The sequence below is a fragment of the Pteropus medius genome, unplaced genomic scaffold (assembly GCF_902729225.1).
Source record: "Pteropus medius unplaced genomic scaffold, Ma_sr-lr_union100, whole genome shotgun sequence".
NCBI lineage: Eukaryota > Metazoa > Chordata > Mammalia > Chiroptera > Pteropodidae > Pteropus > Pteropus medius.
This window is the reverse complement of record NW_024344378.1, coordinates 13,415,267-13,425,008: the sequence shown is the minus strand read 5'-3', so window position 1 is coordinate 13,425,008 and position 9,742 is coordinate 13,415,267. Positions and strand designations below refer to the sequence as shown.

Below are 9,742 nucleotides of genomic sequence, written 5' to 3'. Positions count from 1 at the left end.
TGTTACTAAGACCTGCCTATTAAAAACAAAAAACAAAAAAAACTTTAAGGCCCATCTGGGTGTGGGGGGTATTATTCATAGATAGGATTCCCAAAAGAGTGGGTTTTCAGAGCTCGCCTCCCAGGCTCATGGCACAAGCTGAACAGCAATTTGGAAAGCTTGCTATAGAATGCTCTAAGGTGGGCAGGGCCAGGCATGAAGCCCCCAGAGCAGGCTCAGTCTAGACTTGTGTCCATAAGGAGAGAGCTTGCCATGTATGGAGGCCAGAATCAGGCAATTATGAAGGCCTCTGAGGGGGTCCTCATGTATCAGCCCAGAGAAGCCCAGGATACTGTGCTGTCTGTGGCCACCACCAACCGTGTGAGATACTGAGGTTGCCAATTGTTCACATTTCTGGGTGAAGATGGTCTTACTTCCTTTCCAATTTTGGGATAGTCTGTCTTCCATACCACCTACCCAACCATTCCACTATCTCAGGCAGTCAGTTAATAAGTCATTTTTGAGCCTATGACAAATCAGAGACCGTGTTAGGAACTGTGGGGGACTCAGAGGTAGGGTACAAGTGGTGGTGGGGTGTTGGCAGTGGTGGCTCTTAGACAAGGTGGAGAGCAGAAGTAGGTGCAAGTGCTTTGGAAAATAATTTGGCACTATCTTGTAGAGTTGAACTTGTACACACCAATAACCTAGCAATTAATTGCCCTTTTAGGTATACCCCTTGGAAACTTTAGCTCTTGTGTGAAAGATGTGTAATGGGATGTTGAAAGAAGCATTGTTCATAATAGCAAAATTATGAAAAAAACAGATGTCCGTTACCAGGAGAAGGAATACATTGTGAATGGTGGGCTATTCTCACCATTCATGCAGCAGTGAAAATGAATGAACTGTAGTTACATGCAATAAGATGGATGAATCTTAAAAACAGATGATGCATTAAAAAAGCACATTTCAATCTACGGCCATGCCACCCTGAACAAGCCCGATCCCGTCTGATCTTGGAAGCTAAGCAGGGTCATGCCTGGTTAGTACTTGGATGGGAGACCACCTAGGAAGACCAGGTGCTGTAGGTATAAAAAATAAAAAATAAGGGATTGTAAGCTGACAAGGCCCTTGCAATCTGTGAGGTCAACCAAGGGTTGCCTCGCCTAAAAAAATAAAATTTTTTTTAAAAAAAAGCACATTTCAGAAAATATATACGCTATACCATTTTTTCTAAGGCTTAAAAACAAGCAAAGGTAAACATTTTTTAAGGAAATCATACAAATGTATCTTAATATTTTTTTAGAGCAAGGGAATATTAATCATAAAATTTAAGACAGTTGTTAACCCTGGGGACAGATGGGTTATGGGACAGGGGAGGAGCCCACAGGTAGGGTCCGAGGTCTCAGTCATGTTCTAGGTCTTGGGCCACATAGTAGGTTACAAATATTAATTTTATTATTATGTTTTATTCATTGCATATATTCTTTTCTATCGAAAATACATAACAAACAATTTGGTACAAATAACTCCTGCTCTGAAGGAGATTGCCATCCATGTGAGAAGACAGAAGCATAGATCCCAAAAACGGCATTTCGTATGTCAGAGTACAAGAACCTTATGAGTGACTACTTGTTTGGACTCTTTACTGCAAGCGATCGAAACCAAATTCAAATTAGTTCAAGCAAAAGTAAGTAGTAAGTAAATAATAAGTAAGAAAGTAAATCTGGCTTATTAATTGAGGCGGGGCCAGGACCAGGGACTTCTAAAAACTCAAATAATGAGCAACTTACTTCCTGATTCTGCTTCTCTCTGTGTGTTGGCCTCATTTTCTCCCAGTGCAAACGAGGGTGAAAAAAGAATGCAGGTAGTGCCAGCCTGGCTGGCATCATGCCAGTTTAGCAAACCATAAGTTTCGTAGGCAAAAATCACATGCCCATCCCTGGGCCAATCACGGTGGTCAGGAGAAAGAAGGCGATATGAATCTCAGAAAGTGGAGGAGGGTGGTTCTCCAGGGGGAAAGCAGTGCTGTCATCAGAAGAAGGAGCAGAAGGGACGTTGGACAGATAAACACAGCAAATGTCCACTCCCAGAGCTCAGACAGCAAGAGAATAGGAACTCATGGGAACAGGGCAGCAGAGAAGGAAGAGAAGGACCAAACCACCAGTGTAGGTAGAAGGAGAGGAGGCCCCCACCAGACCCTGGAGGCAAGAGACTGTGTAATGCAGGAATGGCTCTGGGTGCCCCTGCGGGAGCCATGTTAATTGTTCTGTGGGCTGGTTGGCTCCAGGGTGTAAAAACAAACCCTAATGGGAGGGATTTCCTGGGAATGGAAAATAGGTACAGAGAAGGCAGACACAGGATGTTGCAGAAGCCCAGAGGACGCCCCCACATAGGCCTCGTGCTGACTCGTCGGGGCCATGGAGGGGACAGGCTGGGAACAGAACACGGCTCTCAGCCAGGAACTCTTCCTTCTAGAAGTTGCCCGGAAGGATGGTTTCTAGCCAACTTGATCTGGCTCACCAGCCCCAGACCATAGCCCTCACAATCCCACGCTCAGTTATACGTCAGAGGGGAGGCCCCTCGGTGTGGGAATCAGGGCCCAGCAGGCCTGGCAGCCATTTTAATAACTTAAGGAGAGGCAAGGACCTCCAGGCTTAAGAAGTTCCTGCTTTACAGAGGAGTAGAGGGGTGGGGGGGGGCCGGGGGAGGAGGGAGCAATACCAAATCACATCGAATCAACGATGCCACGTATCCATTATGAGTCCAGGGCTCAAGAATTCGCCCTGCATTTGAAATGAGTAACAGCATTTCAATCAGTAGAATGCCCAAAATACGGTGGTGGTACCTACCTGAAGAGCGATCGTGAGGCTCAGATGAGAAAAGGTCATGACTGACATGAGGTTCTCTATCAGTGTTTGTTGTTTTTAGAGTTATGCCATGATTTCATAACTTACGGAGTTCCCGAGATGAGAGTCGTGAGCCCCCAGACCGGGCAGATGGCCACACAGGCTAAATGACCTCTTATTGAGGACACTGTAGAGGGCACTGTGCATTGCGTTTGAAGCACTTTCCCACCTCAGGGACTTTCCACATGCTGTACCCTTCTCTTGGATCCTCCATGGCTGGCTCCTCATCTTCCGAGCCTAGGACAAATGTCACCTCCTCAAAGCAGCTTTCTCTGATCACCCTAATTAAAAAAAGAAATCCTCCTGCCCTCTATCCCATTATTCTCTTTTATGATCGTCCTATCATTATTACACTCTGATATTGATCCATATATTTTATTTGCTTATATATTTTATTTGCTACATATTAGCTGATTCCGCTCTGGAATACAAGCTCACTGAACACAGACCCCTGTTCCCCAAGCCTAGTGTGGTGCATAGCAGATGTTTCAATGTTTGCAAAATGAATAAATGAAGAATGCCCTGGTAACACTTAGGCCTTACATTTTAACCAAAGCTCGGAGAGGTTCATTCCTTCTTCCTATGGCCTTATTTGCATCTGGCTTCTCAGGGGTCCTGGCTGTGAGGTTCTAATTCAAGTCAAACTGTGGATACGCCAGAGGCCATCACCTCCTGGACCGCCATACTAACCTGGCCCTCCCTGGAGTTCATTGGTCCACCCAGAGCCTCTGTGTGGGGCTGGGGCTAGCCAGCTGGAGTTTGGCTAGAAAATTCATCAATCCATCACCAAGAAACATTTGCAGAGAGCCTCCTACAGGCCCATCCCAGGCCTGAGACAAGGGCAGAGTGCCTTGGTATCTGCCACTGGAGAGCGTCCTGGGATGATCTGGGGAGACAAGGCCTGTTGGATGTTCTCCTTGGCCAGCTGTCCTAAAGCCTTCTCTATGGCACTACTGGGTAGTATAATGTCTAAATGTCTAATTCTGAATGAGAGTTTATGATTGCACACTGAAAAAGTCACTGAGACAAAAGCTGACTCTTTAGTTTGATCAACATGTCCTCTCCCTGAAAGCCAGCATTTTTCATAGTGTAGATGGTGGACCATCTATAATAAAACATGAGATTCTCGTAAAAAAAAAAAAAAAAAAAAAAATACGGGCTACTATGTGGCCAGCCACCTGGACCTATATGCCCCAGATCAGAATCTCTGCAGCCAGCTGTGCAATCTGCATTTTTATCGAGATTAAGTAACTGGTGGAAGATCATACAACTAGTGGAGGAGGCTTACATCCAGACAGCCAGGCTCCAGAGCCTGTGCTCCTAACTGCTGCCCAATGGCGCTTCTGCATTCCCCACAGGCCCACAGCTGCCTGCCACCAGGGACTCTGCTAAGGCCACCTCTCTAACTTCCGTCAGCACCCTTCCAACAAGCAGTTCCAGCACCCCCGCCGCTGATGACTACCTCCTTTCTTTGATTGCATGTGGTAATATCTGTTGTGAGCATGCTCAGCAGTCTCCCCTATAAGCTCAGAGGGAAAGCAGTTATTCAGGTCACTTCTGCCTGCTTGGTAGCCAAGACAGGGCCTAGTCCAGACCAACTCCAGTCCCTGTGGGTTGCAAGAAGGATATGTTCATCTAATCAATACTTCTTGTGCCTACTAAAGGGTAGGCCCTTTCTAGGCACTTAGTATTCAGCAGTGTAAAACCAAACAAACATCCCTTCCCTCAAGGAGTTTACATTCTGTAGGTGAAATGTACCCATGAAACAATAATAGCCTCTGAAGGCCTTCTGGGAAGTAAATGAAACAGACTGTAATAAAATAAAAATGAATGTGATCTAAAGAAGAAAAAAAAAATGACAGTTTTTTGTTCATGTCCACATATTATATCTAGAATCTGAATGCTGTCAGTCAGCTACTCCCTTAGACTGACTGAGCCTATTATGCGCTGATTTGTGAGACAGATGGGGAGAAGCTGGCCTCACCACTCCCAGGGGCTCACAGTCCCGGAAGAACACATCGGAAGGAAGGGGAAGCTGAGAACTCAAATGCAAGGCCCGTCTGGTGTACACTGCAGAGCAGAGGGAGTAGAACCTGAGAGCTGAAAGAAGAGTTTGCTTGGGAACAGAGAGGAGGAGAAGATGGTATTTAAGGGGGGTTGGCGGCTCGCAGGCTGGGGACAAAGGTCCAGAGAAAGCTCTCTCAGCCTTCCTGAGAAGGCACTCTGGTTAATTCAAGAAAATTCTGCCTGAAGAATACAAGCAGCCTAAGAAACAACTTTCGTCCCAAGTAGTTTGCAGTCTATGTGTGGAGACCAGCAACAGCAGCGCCCGGCAGAGTGTCAGGAGGGGCGCAGTGCAAAGAAATGCTTAAGAGCTTGGGTTTGGGGTCAGGCAAGCCCAGGTCCCTGTCCTACTTTCTGCCACTAACTGCCGTGCCTCGGTTTCTTTATGTTTCTTCATCGGGTTGTTACGAGGCTTAAAGGAAGAAAATACATGTAAAATGTTAGGCACAGAGCCCTGCACGCAGAAAGTGTTCAGTAAAAGGCTGCCATTATTATTAAAATAAGTAGATGGGACCCTGGGTGGGACTCTCAGTGTTTTCGAGATTCAAACGATGAGAAGGGAGGTCAGTGTGACCAAGAGATGAATGTCTGGGTCACAGCAGACCACCCCAAAAGACAGTGAGGCAAAGGGTCTCTGGCAGGATCCAGAAATCTATAATCTAACAAGCATTCCCCCAAGGATGTTTAGAAGCTCCAGGCTGAGAACCATTGTCTTCAGTGTGACCATGCTCAGCAGGCCAGACTCCCCTGGTTTTTGCCTTTTAAAGCAGCAGCATTTGGATGCCTTTTTCTTAGAGGTAGGATGCCTTAACTTGCCTTCAATCTCTTGACATGCAGTCAGAGAAACACCTGGCTCACAGATCCCTAGGGGCTGTGTACATGTAAGTTCTGGGACCCCAAAAGACCTTCCTAGTAAGAATCTACAAGAATGTGAGGTCCAGTTATCTCCAGAGAGTTGAGCTCCAAGAACACTGGTTCACTCTGTCCTCTGCTTGGGGTACCCATGCTCCCACCTCCTGAGCTCCTTTGTCTTCCGAGATCTAAGCCACTTCTGTCCCAAGGTTGAGCCGGGTCCTCTCACCCACTGCTCACCCTTCATCTGTAGCTGCACGTCTCTCAGCATGTTGTGGGGTCTGTGGGTGTGTCATCTGCCCCAGCCCAAGCCCCTTCCCTCACACACTGGTGTCCACTCATCCATGCAACCTCAGTTCCTAGCAAGCAGTGTGTACTCAGCAGGTGCTGCATGAATGTTCCAGGTATAAATCTGGGGGTTACTCTTTCTCCTTTCTCCCCATTCCTCATGTTAAAATTTTCTAGAACGCAAGGTTTACATCCAAACACCAGCCTTGCACTACAACCAGCCTTTGGTAAGTACTTGGTGAAATGAAGAGCTGACCTTGATAAAATCAAGGACTTCCCTCGGTTCCCGGTAACTGAGGGAGGTTGGGCTCATCTCACAGAATCAAAATTAACTTCAGAGCAGAGCAAGGTTTTCACGTGCTGATCACTCTTACTTAATGACTACCTGTCTTCCACTTTCCAGCCCCTGAAGTGTACCCGCCCCAAGGAAGTCAAGGGAGCCAGTGCCTAGAACCAAGATCAAGGACCACCAGCTACACACTAGTTACGATTAAGCCTACAACTACAACCAAGGGGCTTCCCCTCCAACCTAAAGTCCTTACATGCCTATAAGGCTCTCGGTGATCTCTCTCCCCACCCCCTTCCTCCATCCTTCCACTTATTATTCCTCTGACATCATCTGTGTCGGCATAAGAAACGTCCAAACCTGTAGAGAATTTTTATATGAGTTTATTTGAGCCAAACTGATGACATATGCCAAGAAGCAAGATCTCAAATGCTCCCGAGAACAACAGTTTTGCAACTTCTTTGATGCATTTGAAATTAAGAAGGGAACATAAGAAAGATTACTGTGGATGTGGGAGAAAGCAAGCTGGGGAGGGGATTACAGGATAGTTAGGATTATGTGCTCTCTTGAGGGAGGTTACTGTTTATTTCAAAGATGTGTTAACCCAGAAACAATGGACAGGGCTTGCTTAAGGCAAAGGTAAACCTTTTACTAAAAAGTTATATGCTTGGGGTGTGACTACCCACCATGACCTGCCTAGTTAGGAATTTATGATCAGATCATCCTGTGAGGTTACTTCCCATGGAGCCCCTTTTTTCATCTATATTGGCAACTCTTCCTAAGTCCAGAGCAGAATTTCTCTACCTTGGGACTATTGACGTTTGGGGCAAATAATTCTTTGGAGTGGTGCAGAGGCTGTCCTGTGCCTTGTAGGGATGTTGAACAGCTTCTCTGGCCTCTACCCGCTATACACTAGTAGCACCTTCTTCCCAGCTGAGACAACAAAAAGTGTTTCTAGACACTGGCAGATGTTTCTTGCGGGGAAGGGGCAAATCCCCTCACCCCCAGCCAGTTGAGAACCACTGGTCCAGACCACCCCATCCCGCCGTCCTTCTTGCTATTCTCCCTTCTGCACCCCAAGGTCTTCACCCTCTGCCTGGACAGCATCAGGGTTTTCTATTGCCTTCCAGGTCTTTACTTAAATGTCATCTTCCAAGAGGAGGGGATACCTCCGCTTCCAGGTCTTTCCTCAAATGTTATCTGCTCATTGAGACCCTCCCTATTTAAAATTGCAAACCATCCCAATAATCCCTAAAACCCTTACTTGCTTAAGTTTTCTCGCTGGCATTTATCACTCTCCTGCATACTACGAGCCTTACTCATGTTGTTTAGTGTCTCTCTGCCTTCAGTAGAATGTAAACTCTCTGATGATGAGATTTTATTCTTTTGATGCTTTGCTTTGGTGTTCTCTGTCCATTGCTGTACCCTTGGCTTTAGAGCTATAACTGTGACACAAGCACTCCATCAATTGTAATTGAATGAGAGACTGAAACGGATAGCTCTCATTCGTTCCTGCTCCAGAAGCTCCTGTGTCAAGAGACAGTACAAATCCCATCACTTATCCAGCCTTAATCCATGGGTCACTGTTGAGGAATTTACACATATTTTAGGTATACAAGTAATAATATCAGCTGACCTTTTCTTAGTGCTTTCTGAATGCCAGGCTGTGCTGAGCATATGCATCTCCTTGTTTAATTCTCTAAATAACCCTGTGAGGTTGGTTTTGGTATTATCGTCATCCCACTTTTACAGACGAGCAGCAAGAGCTACAGTATCTGATCCAGAGACACGTATCTGAGTTCGAAGCCAAACAAGATGGTCCAACTCCAACGTCCCCTTCATTCCTAACCGCTACAATAACTGCTTTTCTCAAAAGATGGGTTTATAGCGGAGAGTCAAACAGGAAAGTAAACAGGAAGAGCCCACCTCACTCCCCAAAAGAAGCTGCTGTTAGCTGATAACACTTTTATACTAGAGAATTTCTTATACCATCTATGTAAGGATATAAAAAGGTCTATATGTATACACACACACACACACACACACACGCATCTAGTTAATTGAATTTTTTCTTTTCGAAAGAATAGAGCGAGACTTTTTGTTCCACTTAGTTTTTTTCACTCTCTAATAACATGTTTTGGACCAGACCTTTAAATGTCACTAAGTCGATGCCTCCCCTCTGATAAGCTTTGGGTTGCTGTTCTGGCTACAGTGCTAAGGATGAAGTGATGTGGTAGAGACAAAGCTAAGGATGAAGCGAGATGGAGGACACGGTGTGCTGGCCGGACAGCATCTGGTCGGGTTTGGACTCTTACAAGTTCCGGAGCTGCCTTGAGGACCGGTGTGTATTTGTGTTGTTGTCTGTTGTTGTTGTTAGCTTAGGCGACTTCAGGGTACCATCCCATTGGCTGAGAAGTGAATAGGCTTCCCTGCTTGGATCAGTGGTTCTCAAAGACCAGCTCTCCTGGGCAGCCTCAGGTAACTGTTGAGAGACAGGAACGAAGGGGTTGAAGGGCTTGCATTCTTAGGATCCTTAAGGATTAGGCCCATGACTCATCATTCAGCTTCCAGGCACAGCCACTATGCTAAGTGCTAAATTCTGATAGTAGTTCATTTCATCTGCACAACTGAATCAGGTATGTCTTTTTACAGATGTGAAACTGATGCTCCGAGACGTTAACACGCCCAGGGTTGCAAGGCTAGTAAGAGATAGGGCTATCTTTCTCATTAAGGCCTCAGAGAAGCAGCAGAAGGTAGGAGCTGTCCGAAATCTTCTAACTCCAGCCCTTTGTTCCATATAAATGAAGCACACAGCCCAGGGCCCTGACAAAGTTAGAGTCAGGCCACACAGCAGGTACATATAAGGAGTTGGCAGAGGTTCTAGATTTTCCCAACTACTTTTACTGTTAAAGACCTTCAGGGAAGTCGGTGGAATTGAATGGAGTCAGTGCTGCATCCCCGTGGCTCAGAGGCATTGGAATAAGTGACTTCCGGAAGAGGATTTGGCTCACAGCTAAACAGAATTAAACTGCCTGTCAATATGAATCGAGGGTGGGGGATCCTCATCTATAACTTCCCCCAAAGAGAAAAGCCCTACACCTGTCAAGGAGGGTCAGCAGACAGGGCTGCCCCGCAGGGAGTATGAGGTGTGGGGATGTTATTATTGGAAACCTAAGACACCAGAGAAACTGAGCCTTCAAATAGACCCACTCCCTCCAGCCAGCCATTTTACCAACAGACACTGTTCTTGTACCTGGAGCCTCAAATTAAATCCTTCCAACCCCAATCTGCCAAAGCCACATGTATAGCCACCTAGAAGCACTTTCTTTTCAGTCCATTCTTTTCTGTTAAAAACAAACGAAACCCT

At 46.1% G+C, this 9,742-nt stretch overlaps 1 pseudogene; it reads left to right on the top strand.

Moving 5' to 3' along the window:
* Positions 1–948: 948 nt before the first annotated feature.
* LOC120609806 (uncharacterized) lies at positions 949–1,067 on the top strand (annotated as a pseudogene).
* Positions 1,068–9,742: the final 8,675 nt, after the last annotated feature.